At 44.1% G+C, this 14,441-nt stretch overlaps 1 pseudogene; it reads left to right on the forward strand.

The window, feature by feature from the left end:
* The window catches only part of LOC119334059, a 105,541-nt pseudogene extending 96,062 nt beyond the window's left edge, over window positions 1-9,479 (forward strand).
* The last annotated feature ends 4,962 nt before the right edge of the window (window positions 9,480-14,441 follow it).

The raw sequence follows: 14,441 nt of genomic DNA on the forward strand, positions 1-14,441 counted from the left end.
GTTCGGGACCCCCTACCCGAGATCCGCCGGTTTTGACACCGACTCTCTCTCTCTCTCTCTCTCTCTCTCTCTCTCTCTCTCTCTCTCTCTTGATTCTAAATACAAAGATCACATGAGCTGCCCTACATGATTGTGATCCATCTGACGTAATTTGGTGGTATGTTCGATGTTATATGACGAATTGTCACCTTTATGATCAGATTTATTCATGAATTCTCCTGAGATATATTTCATTCTTTTGCTGCATAATTATTATTTATATATGCTCTTCAATATATTATATCTTTTTTGGCCAATTCTGCGGTTTGACCATCAGAGGAGTTGTGTATGATAGTTGGGTGAATCGTATAAGTGAGCCAACATAGAGGCAGAAAGTGGAAAAGGCTTGTATCTATTTTGTTGCCGCTAGGGATAAAAAGTTGGTTGTGTACTTTTCCTTCGACCATGGCGTGAAGACAATATACCATCTCATTCATGTCATCATAATAATTGCAACACTCTATTTTTTTAACTTTATACTTTCATATGTGTGTTGAATAGCGGTCTTGGCTGGAGTATTAAATACAGATGTCATAATACTCCCTCCATTCCTAAATATAAGTCTTTGTAGATATTTCAATATAGACTGCATATGAAGAAAAATGAGTGAATCTACACTCTAGACTATGTCTACATACATTTGTATGTAGTCCATATTGAAATCTCTAGGAAAATTTATATTTAGAAACAGAGGGAGTATTATAGATGCATGTGCATATGTTAACTATGCCATGAATAGGCATAGTAAAAAATATTGCAATTTAAGCATTGCCCAACTATGATTTGTTACCACACCATGTTTTCTTTTGGAGACAGACCTCTAGTGAACCTATGGACCCTGTGTTGGGAATGTAGCATCCAATTTAAAAAAATTCCTATGATCACGCAAGATCTATCTAGGAGATGCATATCAACGAGAAGGGGAGAGTGTGTCCAACGTCTTCACGATCCAACCGATCGAAGTACCGAACGTACGAGACCTCTGTGTTCAGCACACGTTCAGCTCGATGACGTCCCTCGAACTCTTGATCCAATAGAGAGTTGAGGGAGAGTTCCGTTAGCATGACGGCGTGGTGACGGTGATGCTGATGTGATCCGCGCAAGGCTTTGCCTAAGCACTATGACAATATAACTGAAGGAGTAAACTGTGGAGGGGGGCACCGCACACGGCTAAGAGATTTCTTGGTGTGTCTTTGGGGTGCCTCCCGCCCCCATATATAAAGGAGGGGTAGGAGCTGGTCGGCCAAGGGTGGCGCGCCATGATGGAGGGAGTCCTACTAGTTCTCCGTTCCTAGTAGGATTCGCCCCCCCCCCCATTCCTTCCAACGGATAGGGGGAAAGGGGAAAAGAGGGATAAGGAGAAGGAAAGGGGGGCCATGCCCCCTCCCATTGCCCAATTCACATTGGGTAAGGGGTGCACGCGCCACCTCCCGTGGCATGCCTCCTCTCCTCCACTATGGCCCATTATGCCCATTAACTTTCCCGGGGGGTTCCGGTAACTTCCCAGTACTCTGAAAAATCCCCAAACCTCTTCAGAACCATTCCGGTGTCCGTATATAACCTTCAAATATATGTATTTTTACCTCTCGACCATTTTGAGACTCCTTGTCATGTCTATGATCTCATCCGGGACTCCGAACAAACTTCAGTCACCAAAACACATAACTCATAAAACAAATCAACATCGAACATTAAGCGTGCGGACCCGGGGTTCGAGAACTATGTAGACATGACCGAACACATCTCCGGTCAATAACCAATAGCGGAACCTGGATGCTCATATTGGTTCCTACATATTCTATGAAGATCTTTATCGGTCAAACCGCATAATAACATATGTCATCCCCTTTGTCATCGGTGTGTTATTTGCCGGAGATTCGATCATCGGTATCCTCATACCTAGTTCAATCTCGTTACCAGCAAGTCTCTTTTACTCGTTCCGTAATGCATCATCCCGCAACTAACTCATTAGTCACATTGCTTGCAAGGCTTATAGTGATGTGCATTATCGAGAGGGCCCAGAGATACCTCTCCTATACACGGAGTGACAAATCCTAATCTTGATCTATGCCAACTAAACAAACACCTTCGGAGACACCTGTAGAGCATCTTTATAATCACCCTGTTATGTTGTGATGTTTGATAGCACACAAGGTGTTCCTCGGGTATTCGGGAGTTGCATAATCTGATAGTCAGAGGAATATGTATAAGTCATGAAGAAAGAAATAGCAATAAAACTAAACGATCATTATGCTAAGCTAACGGATGGGTCTTGTCCATCACATCATTCTCTGGTGATGTGATCCTGTTCCTCAAATGACAACACATATCTATGGTCAGGAAACTTAACCATCTTCGATTAACGGGCTAGTCAAGTAGAGGCATACTAGGGATACTCTATTTGTCTATGTATTCACACATGTACTAAGTTTCCGCTTAATACAATTCTAGCATGAATAATAAACATTTATCATGATATAAGGAAATATAAATAACAACTTTATTATTGCCTCTAGGGCATATTTCCTTTAGTCTCCCACTTGCACTAGAGTCAATAATCTAGATTACATTGTAATGATTCTAACACCCATGGAGTCTTGGTGCTGATCATGTTTTGCTCGTGAGAGAGGACTGGTAAACGGGTCTGCAACATTCAGATCCTTATGTATCTTGCAAATATCTACGCTACTTTGCTGCATCAGCCTTTCCTCTTCAAGGGAAAACCAACGCAGTGCTCAAGAGGTAGCACAAGTCAATTGCTCTAGTATTGTCACAAAAGATTTTCATTGGACCCGACGCACTAGGTATTACACCTAGATCGAATATGAACTCCTTCATCCAGACTCCTTCATTTGCTTCTTCCGAAGCAGCTATGTACCCCGCTTCACACGTAGATCCCGCCACGACGCTCTTCTTGGAACTGCACCAACTTACAGCTCCACCATTCAATATAAATGTGCATCCGGTTTGTGACTTAGAGTCATCTGGACCAGTGTCAAAGCTTGCATCGACATAACCATTTATGACAAGCTCTTTGTCACCTCCATAAATGAGAAACATATCCTTAGTCCTTTTCAGGTATTTCAGGATGTTCTTAACCGCTGTCCAGTGATCCACTCCTGGATTACTTTGGTACCTCCCTGCTAAACTTATAGCAAGGCACACATCAGGTTTAGTACACAGCATTGCATACATGATAGAATCTATAGCTGAGGCATAGGGACTGACTTTCATTTTCTCTCTATCTTCTGCAGTGGTTGGGCATTGAGTCTGACTCAACATCACACCTTGTAACACACACAAGAACCCTTTCTTTGACTGATCCATTTTGAACTTCTTCAAAAATTTATCAAGGTGTGTGCTTTGTGAAAGTCCAATTAAGCGTGTTGATCTATCTCTATAGATCTTGATGCCCAATGTGTAAGCAGCTTCACCGAGGTCTTTCATTGAAAAATTCTTACTCAAGTATCCTTTTATGCTATCTAGAAATTTTGTATTATTTCCAATCAACAATATGTCATCCACATATAATATTAGAAATGCTATAGAGCTCCCACTCACTTTCTTGTAAATACATGCTTCTCCAAAATTCTGTATAAAACCATAAGCTTTGATCACACTATAAAAGTGTATATTCCAACTCCGAGAGGCTTGCACTAGTCCATAAATGGATCGGTGGAGCTTGCACACTTTGTTAGCACCTTTAGGATTGACAAAACCTTCTGGTTGCATCATGTACAACTCTTCTTTAAGATATCCATTAAGGAATGCAGTTTTGACAACCATTTGCCAAATTTCATAATCATAAAATGCGGCAATTGCTAACATGATTCGGATAGACTTAAGCATCGCTACGGGTGAGAAGGCCTCATCGTAGTCAACCCCTTGAACTTGTCAAAAACCTTTCAGAACAAGTCGAGCTTTATAGAGAGTAACATTACCGTCAGCGTCAATCTTCTTCTTGAAGATCCATTTATTTTCTGTGGCTTTCCAATCATCAGGCAAGTCAACCAAAGTCCACACTTTGTCCTCATACATGGATCCCATCTCAGATTTTATGGCCTCAAGCCATTTTGCGGAATCTGGGATCATCATCGCTTCCTCATAGTTTGTAGGTTCGTCATGGTCTAGTAACATGACTTCTAATACAGGATTACCATACCACTCTGGTGCAGATCGTACTCTGGTTGACCTACGAGGTTCGGTAGTAACTTGATCTGAAGTTTCATAATCTTCATCATTAGCTTCCTCACTAATTGGTGTAGGAATCACTGGAACTGATTTCTGTGATGAACTACTTTCCAATTCCGAAGAAGGTACAATTACCTCATCAAGTTCTACTTTCCTCTCAGTCACTTCTTTCGAGAGAAACTCCTTATCTAGAAAGGATCCATTCTTAGCAACAAATATCTTGCCTTCGGATCTGTGATAGAAGGTGTACCCAACAGTTTACTTTGGGTATCCTATGAAGACACATTTTTCGATTTGGGTTCGAGCATATCAGGTAGAAGCTTTTTCACATAATCATCGCAGCCCCAAACTTTAAGAAATGACAACTTAGGTTTCTTGCCAAACCACAGTTCATATGGTGTCGTCTCAACGGATTTAGATGGTGCCCTATTTAACGTGAATTTAGCCGTCTCTAAAGCATAACCCCAAAACGATAGTGGTAATCGGCAAGAGGCATCATAGATCACACCATATATAATAAAGTATGGTTACGTTCAGACACACCATTAGGCTGTGGTGTTTCAGATGGCGTGAGTTGCGAACCTATTCCACATTGTTTCGAATGAAGACCAAACTCGTAACTTAAATATTCTCCTCCATGATCAGATCGTAGAAACTTTATTTTCTTGTTATGATGATTTTCCACTTCACTCTGAAATTCTTTGAACCTTTCAAATGTTTCATACTTATGTTTCATTAAGTAGATATACCCATATCTTCTCAAATCATCTGGGAAGGTCAGAAAATAACGATACCCACCGCGAGCCTCAACACTCATCGGACCGCATACATCAGTATGTATTATTTCCAGTAAGTCAGTGGCTCTCTCAATTGTTCCGGAGAACGGAGTTTTAGTCATCTTGCCCATGAGGCATGGTTAGCAAGCATCAAGAGATTCATAATCAAGTGATTCCAAAAATGCATTAGCATGGAGTTTCTTCATGCGCTTTACACCAATATGACCTAAACGGTAGTGCCACATATAAGTTGCACTAGCATTATTAACATTGCATCTTTTGGCTTCAATATTATGAATATGTGTATCACTACAATCGAGATTCAACAAAATAGACCACTCATCAAGTGTGCATGACCATAAAAGATATTACCTATATAAATAGAACAACCATTATTCTCTGATTTAAATGAATAAATGTCTCGCATCAAACAAGATCCAGATATAATGTTCATGCTCAACGCTGGCACCAAATAATAATTATTCAGGTCTAAAACTAATCCCGATGGTAGATGTAGAGGTAGCGTGCCGACGGCGATCACATCGACTTTGGAGCCATTTCCCACCCGCATCGTCACCTCGTCCTTAGCTAATCTTAGTTTAATCCATAGCCCCTGTTTCGAGTTGAAAATATGAGCAACAGAACCAGTATCAAATACCCATGCGCTACTACGAGCATTAGTAAGGTACACATCAATAACATGTATATCAAATATACCTTTCACTTTGGCAGTTCCAATTCCAGTGACCAGTCCCTTTGCAGTAGAAGCACTCAGTTTCAGGCTTAGGTCCATACTTGGGCTTCTTCCCGAGAATAGAAACTTGCTTGCTATTCTTCTTGAAGTTCCCCTTCTTCCCTTTTTCATTTTTCTTGAAACTAGTGGTCTTGTGAACCATCAACACTTGATGCCCCATCTTGATTTCTTCCTCCGCAACCTTTAGCATCGCGAAGAGCTCAGGAATTGTCTTTTCCATCCCTTGCATATTATAGTTCATCAAGAAGCCTTTATAGCTTGGTGGCAGTGGTTGAAGAACTCTGTCAATGACACTATCATCGGGAAGATTAACTCCTAGCTAAGTCAATTGGTTATGGTACCCAGACATTCTGAGTATGTGTTCACTGACAGAACTGTTCTCCTCCATCTTGCAGCTATAGAACTTGTTGGGGACTTCATATCTCTCAAGTCGGGCATTTGTTTGAAATATTAACTTCAACTCCTGGAACATCTCATATGCTCCATGACGTTCAAAACGTCTTTGAAGTCCCGATTCTAAGCCCTAAAGAATGGCACACTGAACTATCAAGTAGTCATCAGCTTTGCTCTACCAGAAGTTCATAACGTCCGGAGTAGACAACGTGGTCGGGGAAGATGATGGCAAAGTTGGCGATGGGCTGGTGCTGGACGTACACAAAGGGGGTGGACGGCGACACACTCGGGTGAGCGAGCGGCAGCGGCACCGAAGAAGAGCAGCGACGCCGAAGAAAAGCAGCGGCGGTGGCTGGGCTAGTAGAGCGGCGGTGATGCTTGATGTGGGCGAAGAAGAACCCGATAGCGTGACGAAGACCGGCGCGGACAGTAGTGTTCCTGCGCCAAAGGAGGCGGCGCGGTGCATACCACGAAAAGTCAACGCGGGGGGATGGCAGAGTGGACCACAGGCCACGGCGCTATGACCCGAGCAATGACGCTGCGACATCAGGCAGGTCAGGGTGACGGCGGGAACAGCTCAAGGAGGCGGCGATGACCGCAGGCCGCGGCGCTACGACCTGAAGGGGTGGCGCAATGGCGAGGCATGGGTCGGTGCAACCGCGGGGACGGCCTCGGGCAGGCGGCAAAGACCGCGTGCCACACTCGCTATGGCCAGATGGGGCATTGTAGAGGCAGCACGAGGGTCGGTGCAGCCACGGGGACTACCTGGATAGGATGGCCTCAGGACGACAGTAGACCGCGGGCCGCGACTTGACGTCACGAATGGGTGACGTAGCGGTAGGATTCCGGTCGGTGCAGCGGCGGGGAGAACAACAAGGCGGCGGTGCTGCGGCCCGACGGGGCGACGCTGTGGCAACCCGATGCGTGATCGATGGAGGAGTGGGCTGTACTCGGGGACAGTCTTCATGCGATCTTCGGAGGTGCGCGCAACCGATGAGCCAAGTGGGTCGAACGGCGTAGATGAAGCGCATCGCGGCACAGGCGGGTGAACAATCCGATCGCGCACGAGGCCGGGGACGCCGCTCAATGGAGGCGGGGTGGCGGCGGAGTCCAAGATGAAGCCGGCGAGTCTGACGTAGCCGGCCCAGGGTAGTTGGAAAGGGCGAAACAGCCGGCGACGGGGCCGCGACCAGTGCGCCCGAGGTAATTGCCGACGGGGCCACAATCGGTGATGGGGCAGCACAGACACGGCGGAGGCGATGGATGACGAAGAAGTCCTGGTTGGAGTAGGATGGTGGCAGCCAGTGTAGGGCGTCCGGCGACGAGCGAGCCGATGCGCGGACGGGGGCAGGCCGTGACGGGCCGCCTTGACGCGCTTGGCCGTCGGGTCGGAGAAGAGGCCGGTCGGTCGCGTCGGTGTCGGAGTAGAGGTGCGGGCAGGGGGGGAGGGGGGGTCGACGGCGGCAGTGGGCGACGCAAACCAATCTTAGATTGGAAAACCAAAAGAAAAACGCCGATCAAAACGACCGGCGAGAGAGAGAAAACCCGGATCAAAGGATCTGTAAAAAAGTGTCTCTAGGGCAGCCGGTCAACACGACAGGCGGACGAACCCTAGGTACAGATGGTGCGGCCCCGGCGGCGGTCATGACAGCCGACCGTCCCGGGGGCGACACGTAGGGCGGAAGCGGTGGGGGCGGCTAGGGTTTGGATCGGTTAGGTTGATACCATGTTAGAAGGGGGAGAAGGGGTTGGCGGAATATGATGGATGTATTATTGAGCCTCGAGGGCGAGTACATATTGAGTACAAGACTTGAAGGGCAAGACGCCTCTCGTATAGATAAGGTAGGAGACGAAATACAAATCCTAGACTACCAAATACATGCCTCCCAAATATATCTCAAAAAATATCATCTGAATTACAACGGAGAGGCTCTTGCTTCTTACTTCGTTTGACCAGGCAAAGAGAGAGTGTACGTTCATCGTCTCAGCGGTCAGATCCCTACCCTACCTACTAGCATGGTAACGTGAAAATGTAGTGCCCTAAACTCTTATACTTGTGCATGTGTTACATCTTTTGATTACAAACAAGAGAGAGAAAGAAAGATATATCGTTTGCAAAGAAGAGAAAGAAATATATATCCTACATGAGATAGATGTCTGTTGTTTAGTGCCTTTTCTATTTTCATTCCCCTCCACGAACCTTTCTATTTTTGTTTTCATTCCATTATCAAATGTCAACATATCTGTTTGTGGCCTGGTCTTGGTTTTGTTTTTGTTGTTTTCTCCCGATGCTGGAGCTATAGATGATATCATCTGTGTATTACAAAAGAGGGTCTTGGAGATGATATCTCAAATTAATACCCGGCCTCATCTCAATTCTCACCAAATTGTTTTGGTGCATTGAAACAGTATGATCAATATATCAAATCGTTCATACATTTTCATTCGGGTGTGTCTGAAGCATGGGTCCTAAGGCCCTTCTCATAGATAGGGTAACGTGCTTTTTAGTTTGAAGGTTCTCTCGGAAAAGAGATGCATCGTATGGTAACATAAATAATTAAACTAACTACAATTGACATAGCATAATAGAACATCATTTAGGATCTCAAAATAGAACACCAACTTAAAATCTAAAGAAAATAGATTACCCAGCATGACCATGCTTCCAACTAGAATACACTGGTACACACAATTTCATGATACAATGTGCAAGAACAGACAAATGATTAGTGTACAAGTCACCAACGCACATGCAGAAAACATCGCGTGCATAGGTTGGGCTACTAATAGACAGAACTATTCTTCTCCACCCATGAAATCATCCTCGATAGTGAAATCCTACAGTGAGAAAGAAAACTTTGATTTAAATACACATGTCCAACTCAACAATTCATATCCAATGCCTAGATAAACGCCAACGAGAAAAGTACTTACTGCATCCAGCGGGTTGAGAAAAAAATCATCCCATGAGAAGTCATAAATGTCATTAAATTGATCATTAAGTGCATGCTGACCAATGGTACCCCACTTGCATAGGGTGATTGCTAACTGCATCCCCGCCATCAACCTTGTCAGTCATTGCGTCGACATTTTCTGTCTGATGGTTGGGAAGTGTAGAAATAGTTCTTCCACTATTAACCATATCTGTATGTGTCATTGAGATTCTACCATTACCAGGTGCGGTGTTTTCATTCAACATCATTCTGACTGAGCTTGTGTTTTTTGCTATGTTGAATGGTGCCATCCGCTCACTCAAGCCATCGAATGACATACTGCTGCTAGGGATGACACTGGACGACTGCCGCAGGGATTCAACATCCCTATGAAGCTTTGGTTGCTAGGTGCATTTTTTGGGAACAATCTGCTCATTGAAGCCTGCCATAGATGTAGCATTTCTTTTGACCGTTGCCATTTCATTTTGCACCTCTACGTTCACATTTGATGAGATGGGAGATATTATACCTCTATGAAGAACACCAGTCAACGTCGCATGTGTTGCAGAATTGTATGAAGGGTCTGGAAACTTGCCTTTGTTTGTCTCCACCAGCTTACCACGCATGAGGCCCGCATAGGAATCACCAAAACTATATGAAGGAAATTCATCTAAAGTTGTTTCATTGGGTATGTTCTTGTATAGGTTGGTAGGATGGTCAATGGAGCCAGCGAATCTTCCCGCATCCGACAGTTTTGGTGCGACATACTTGTACATTCTACCATCATGGATGAATGACCCCGTGCATGAGTTTCTATGTGTGTCCGCCGTCTGAGCTAAGTAAAAAATTGCAGAAAAATTGTTTGGACTTAAAAAACCAGAGGACATACACCATTATCATGTTCATGGTTACGCATGAAACAACCCTGGTTGTTCATGTTGTTGTAGGATGAGTTATGTCTTTCAGAGGCATCACCAACTGGATTTGATTTGACTCTTCTCAAGTGCAACCTATACTTATGAAATAAAAAGATAGACAAATAAACCAGGTATGAGAAGCACGCTCATGGGAAAAAGTAAGGATAGACATGTGGGAGCAAAAAGTGTAGGGAATCCATTGTATAAGAAGACCCATTATAGGGACAAAAATACTTGAAAGTATAGAGCATCCACGGTGTAAGAAGACTCATTATAGGGACAAAAATTAATTGTAATTACACACATCTTCATGCAGGTGCATTACTAAAGCTTTCATTGATAGTTTCCCCACAAAATAAAAGCTTGCACTTATCTATGAAAAAATGTTAGAATGGAAAAATAGGAACACAGCGAGTGAATATAAGGATACTGGTAAAAAATAAACCTATAGATGACTTGCGATACTCTCTCTTGTGAGGTAATCCACGTTCATTAGTTCCAATATCTTTTTTGGAACGGCCTCTACAAAAAATAATAAAATTTCTTAGTGGAACCAATCACAGAAATATAAGAATTGTATCAATGAATGAGGCAACAAATATGAAGTCTTACTGTCTAGGCCGATCTGGTCAATAGCTTCTAGAAATTTGTTCTGAAGCTCAACTGTCCATACCACCCTTGGCTTCTTCCTGGTGGTGGATATGTGTGTGATCTCTAGGTTCTTGTTAGAATCATATCCTTCATTGCCCTTATTCTCCGAGTCCTTGCTCGTGGCAGCAGTCCCTGGCTGCACTCCATCGTCATCATCATCATCATCATCATCATCATCATCATCATCATTTCTCCTCCTTTCAACATGTTGCCATATATTTTTTAGTTCGTTGGTGCACACTGGTTTCACCAAATAGTCGCACGCCCCATGTGTTATGCCCTTAATCACAGCCTTCTTGTTGCAATCCACAGATAGCACTGCATGACATATGGCCTGTAACTTATCTTTGGAATTTGTAACTTCACAAAAATCTATGAACTGGACATGATGTTTTCCCCAATGCTTAAATGAATAAAAAGTTTAAATGTTCTTCAAATGTGTCATGCAATCAGGGAAGCAAATGCATTACAAATGATTTTCAAACAATATCATGGCTATGATAAATTTGGTGTTTCAAAGAAAATTAAATGGGACAAATTTCACACATTCAATAGAAATAAACAAAAACAATGGCTAAAAAGTAACTATAGCACAATGTCAAGAAATCTGCAAGATTGTGGATATTATCATTAGCCTACTCAATGTATCTACTTAAAAGTGGCACTCCTACTTTATATCCTATATATTCTCAAGAGTAAATAGTTTTCAAGACTAATAATCTCAAGGAGATTGAAGAAGAGTAATCCTTTACCCGTAAAAAAGATGAGTAATCCTTTAATAATGTGAACACAATATAGGTAATTTCCGAATTGTATATTTCATGCCAACCTAGCAAATGGGTGCGGTGCAATTGTATACTTTCTCCAAAATTAATTAATTAATATCCTGGATCTCCAAAATTCAGGAGTAAAAGTACGCTCTCTATTTTTGCGGGGTAGTAAAAGTACGCTCTTGAAGACAATTGCCAGCTCATGGCATGTTAAAATTAAAAAAAAAAGACTTTAAGTTGAGCAGTGAGAGTACTGATGACGGGCAGATCCATCTCAAGGTGGATGAGCTCAAGGAGCTTGAAGCCGTCCATGCCTGGCATGTGCACGTCGGTGATCACCAGGTCGAACTCTGCCTTCCCCGCCCTCAGCATCTTCAACCCCGTCTTCGCGTCTGTCACGGTCGTTGCTGTACAGCAGCAAGGATTACTCACAGAAAGAAGAAAGGATCACCTAGCTCCGATTCTAATGGACTAGGGCGGAGAGACTCACGGTTGTATTTGCAGCGGCGCAGAACGTCCTCCAGTACCTTGAGGCAGACGGAGTCGTCGTCCACAGCGAGCACGCGCAGCCCCTCGGGGAACTTGTCCCCTGCCGGAGCCTCCATCCTCTGCCTTTCGTCCCCACCCATAGCCGCCATGTTCTCCGAAATTCTTCCCACCTGGCAAGGCAAACGCCATCAAGAAACCACTAATTAGAAAACGACGGGGGGTAACCAACACAAACCCCGCAACAATCAAGAGCACAACCCAAAACCTCTATTAGATCCCTTATTGTTTCACCGCCTACAATGGCTTCCTCGCGACAGGAAGAACAGAACAATGTGGATTTGAGAGGAGAAGGACCAGAGGTGGTGAGAGGTCTGGAGGATGCAAGGGGCTATTTGTAGGAGGAGACGGGGGTGGAACTCTTGCGGTCCAGAGGTGGAAGGCGCTCTGCTCCCCGTTCGTGTGTGCACTGCAGACGTTCGGTTTTTTCGGTTGAATGGAGATGGGGAGATAGAAAGATATATCGTTTACAAAGAAGAGAAAGAGATATATATCCTAAGGATATAGATGTCTGTTGTTCAGTGCCGTTTCTGTTTTCATTCCCCTTCCAAGAACCTTCCTATTTTTCTTTCCGTCCATTGTCAAATGTCAGCATATCTGTTCGTGGGCCAATCTTGGTTTTCGTTTTGATGTTTTCTCCCGATGCTGGAGCTATAGATGATATCATCTGTATTAGTACAAAGAGGGTCTTTTTACTTGCTTTGACCGGGCAAGGAGAGGGTTTGCATTCGTATACTTGTGATTGAATGGCACCGTGAAAATGTGGAGGCCTAAACTCATATATATAACATGTGCATACGTTACATGTCTTAATTACAAAGAAGCGAGAGAGAAAGAAAGATGTATCATTTACAAAGAAGAGAAGGAAATATATATCGTGCAGGAGATAGATGTCTGTAGTTTAGTGCCTTTTTTGTTTTCATTCTTCTCCATGAAGCTTCCTATTTTTGTCTCCATTCCATTGTCAAATGTCAACATATATCTTCGTGGCCTGGCACATGACCCGGTCTACTTTCTTGGTTTTCGTTTTGTTGTTTTCTCACCCCAGATGTTTCGAGCTACAGATGATGTCATATGTATTCCAAAAGAGCGCCCTCGAGATGATTTGGTGCGTTCAAAGAGTATGATCAGTATCTCAAATCCATTATCCATTTTCAGTTATCCAAAATTACTGCATCACGTGATATACAAACTAAGAGATGATCCATTGAACGACCGAGGTGATTAGCGGCCGGGCCTAGTGAACCCAGAATTTTGTTCAATAGAAATCCTATTTAAAAGTTTTTATGAAATCTGAAAATAATTCCACCTGTATGTATATATTACATATGTGTAAAAATGTATTAAAATATACTTTGCATGAGGATACGTACATCATGTACTGTTTTTTTGCATGGTAATACGTGTCTCATTCATATCATAATGATCAAAATAAATTCACACAATGACCGACATGACAGAACTGGAAAGACAGCAGAGTATCTCTGAGCTTGACACCAACGCCCGTCACCTGCCTCCGGCACCACCATAGCAGCCACCAAAGAAAAAAAATGAAAGATCACCTCCTCACCCGAGTTCGACGCGGCTCCGTCGCTGAAAAGCAGCTTTGCGGACCTCCAAGGTGGCTCACCAAAAGTGAAGCCATTGACGTTGAATGAATCAGACCGGGGCAACACACCTGACACGCCATCAAACTCCAGATCTAGCACTCACCACGACTAAGACGCCGAAGGAGGAAACCATACCTGCAATCCACGAACCACGAACTCAGCACACGTTCCGTCTTCCATATGTCGTCGATGCAGACCACAATCTGCATCCGCTCCTGGACTACCTCCAAAGCTCCGCGCCGACGCTGGAGCAAATGTCGTCGCAACGGCAGAGCCCGAGGACACAGGTCCACCACGAGGATGCCGCCACCGCCACGCCATCCTTTATTGAACAGACTGATTTACAAATCCATCTCCAACAATAGGGCCGATGGCCTTGTCAGAGAAGGATCCGAAGAATCTTTATTCAACACCATCATGTTCACCACCAAAGCCAAGACGATGAATAGTCTAAAAACCCATACTACGAGGAAGGAAAAACGATCCACACGCGTGGATCCGGCGACCCCCCTCACCACCGACGACCGAGGTCGCCGGTGGAGGGGAGCTGCCGGAGGACGGCGCTGGAAGATTGGCGTCTCCCAGCGGCAGCTAGAGTTGGAGCCGCCAGGGACGAGAGTGAGAGGATGCGTTTCCCGGCCGTACGTAGGCGTATGTACCTCGTATGTACTGTTTGTTATCTCTAAATTCAGGTAGTGTATGTATGTATGTATGTATGTATGTATGTATGTACTAGCAAACATGCCCGTGCGTTGCAACGGGGAAGAAAAACACTTGTCCCTAGCACGATAAACACAACGTTCGTGCTTCGCTATGGAGAAAATACCAGTTGTCATGAATCAAGGTTTGCCTCAGTTAAGG

The sequence above is a fragment of the Triticum dicoccoides genome, chromosome 7A (assembly GCF_002162155.2).
Source record: "Triticum dicoccoides isolate Atlit2015 ecotype Zavitan chromosome 7A, WEW_v2.0, whole genome shotgun sequence".
Classification (NCBI taxonomy): domain Eukaryota; kingdom Viridiplantae; phylum Streptophyta; class Magnoliopsida; order Poales; family Poaceae; genus Triticum; species Triticum dicoccoides.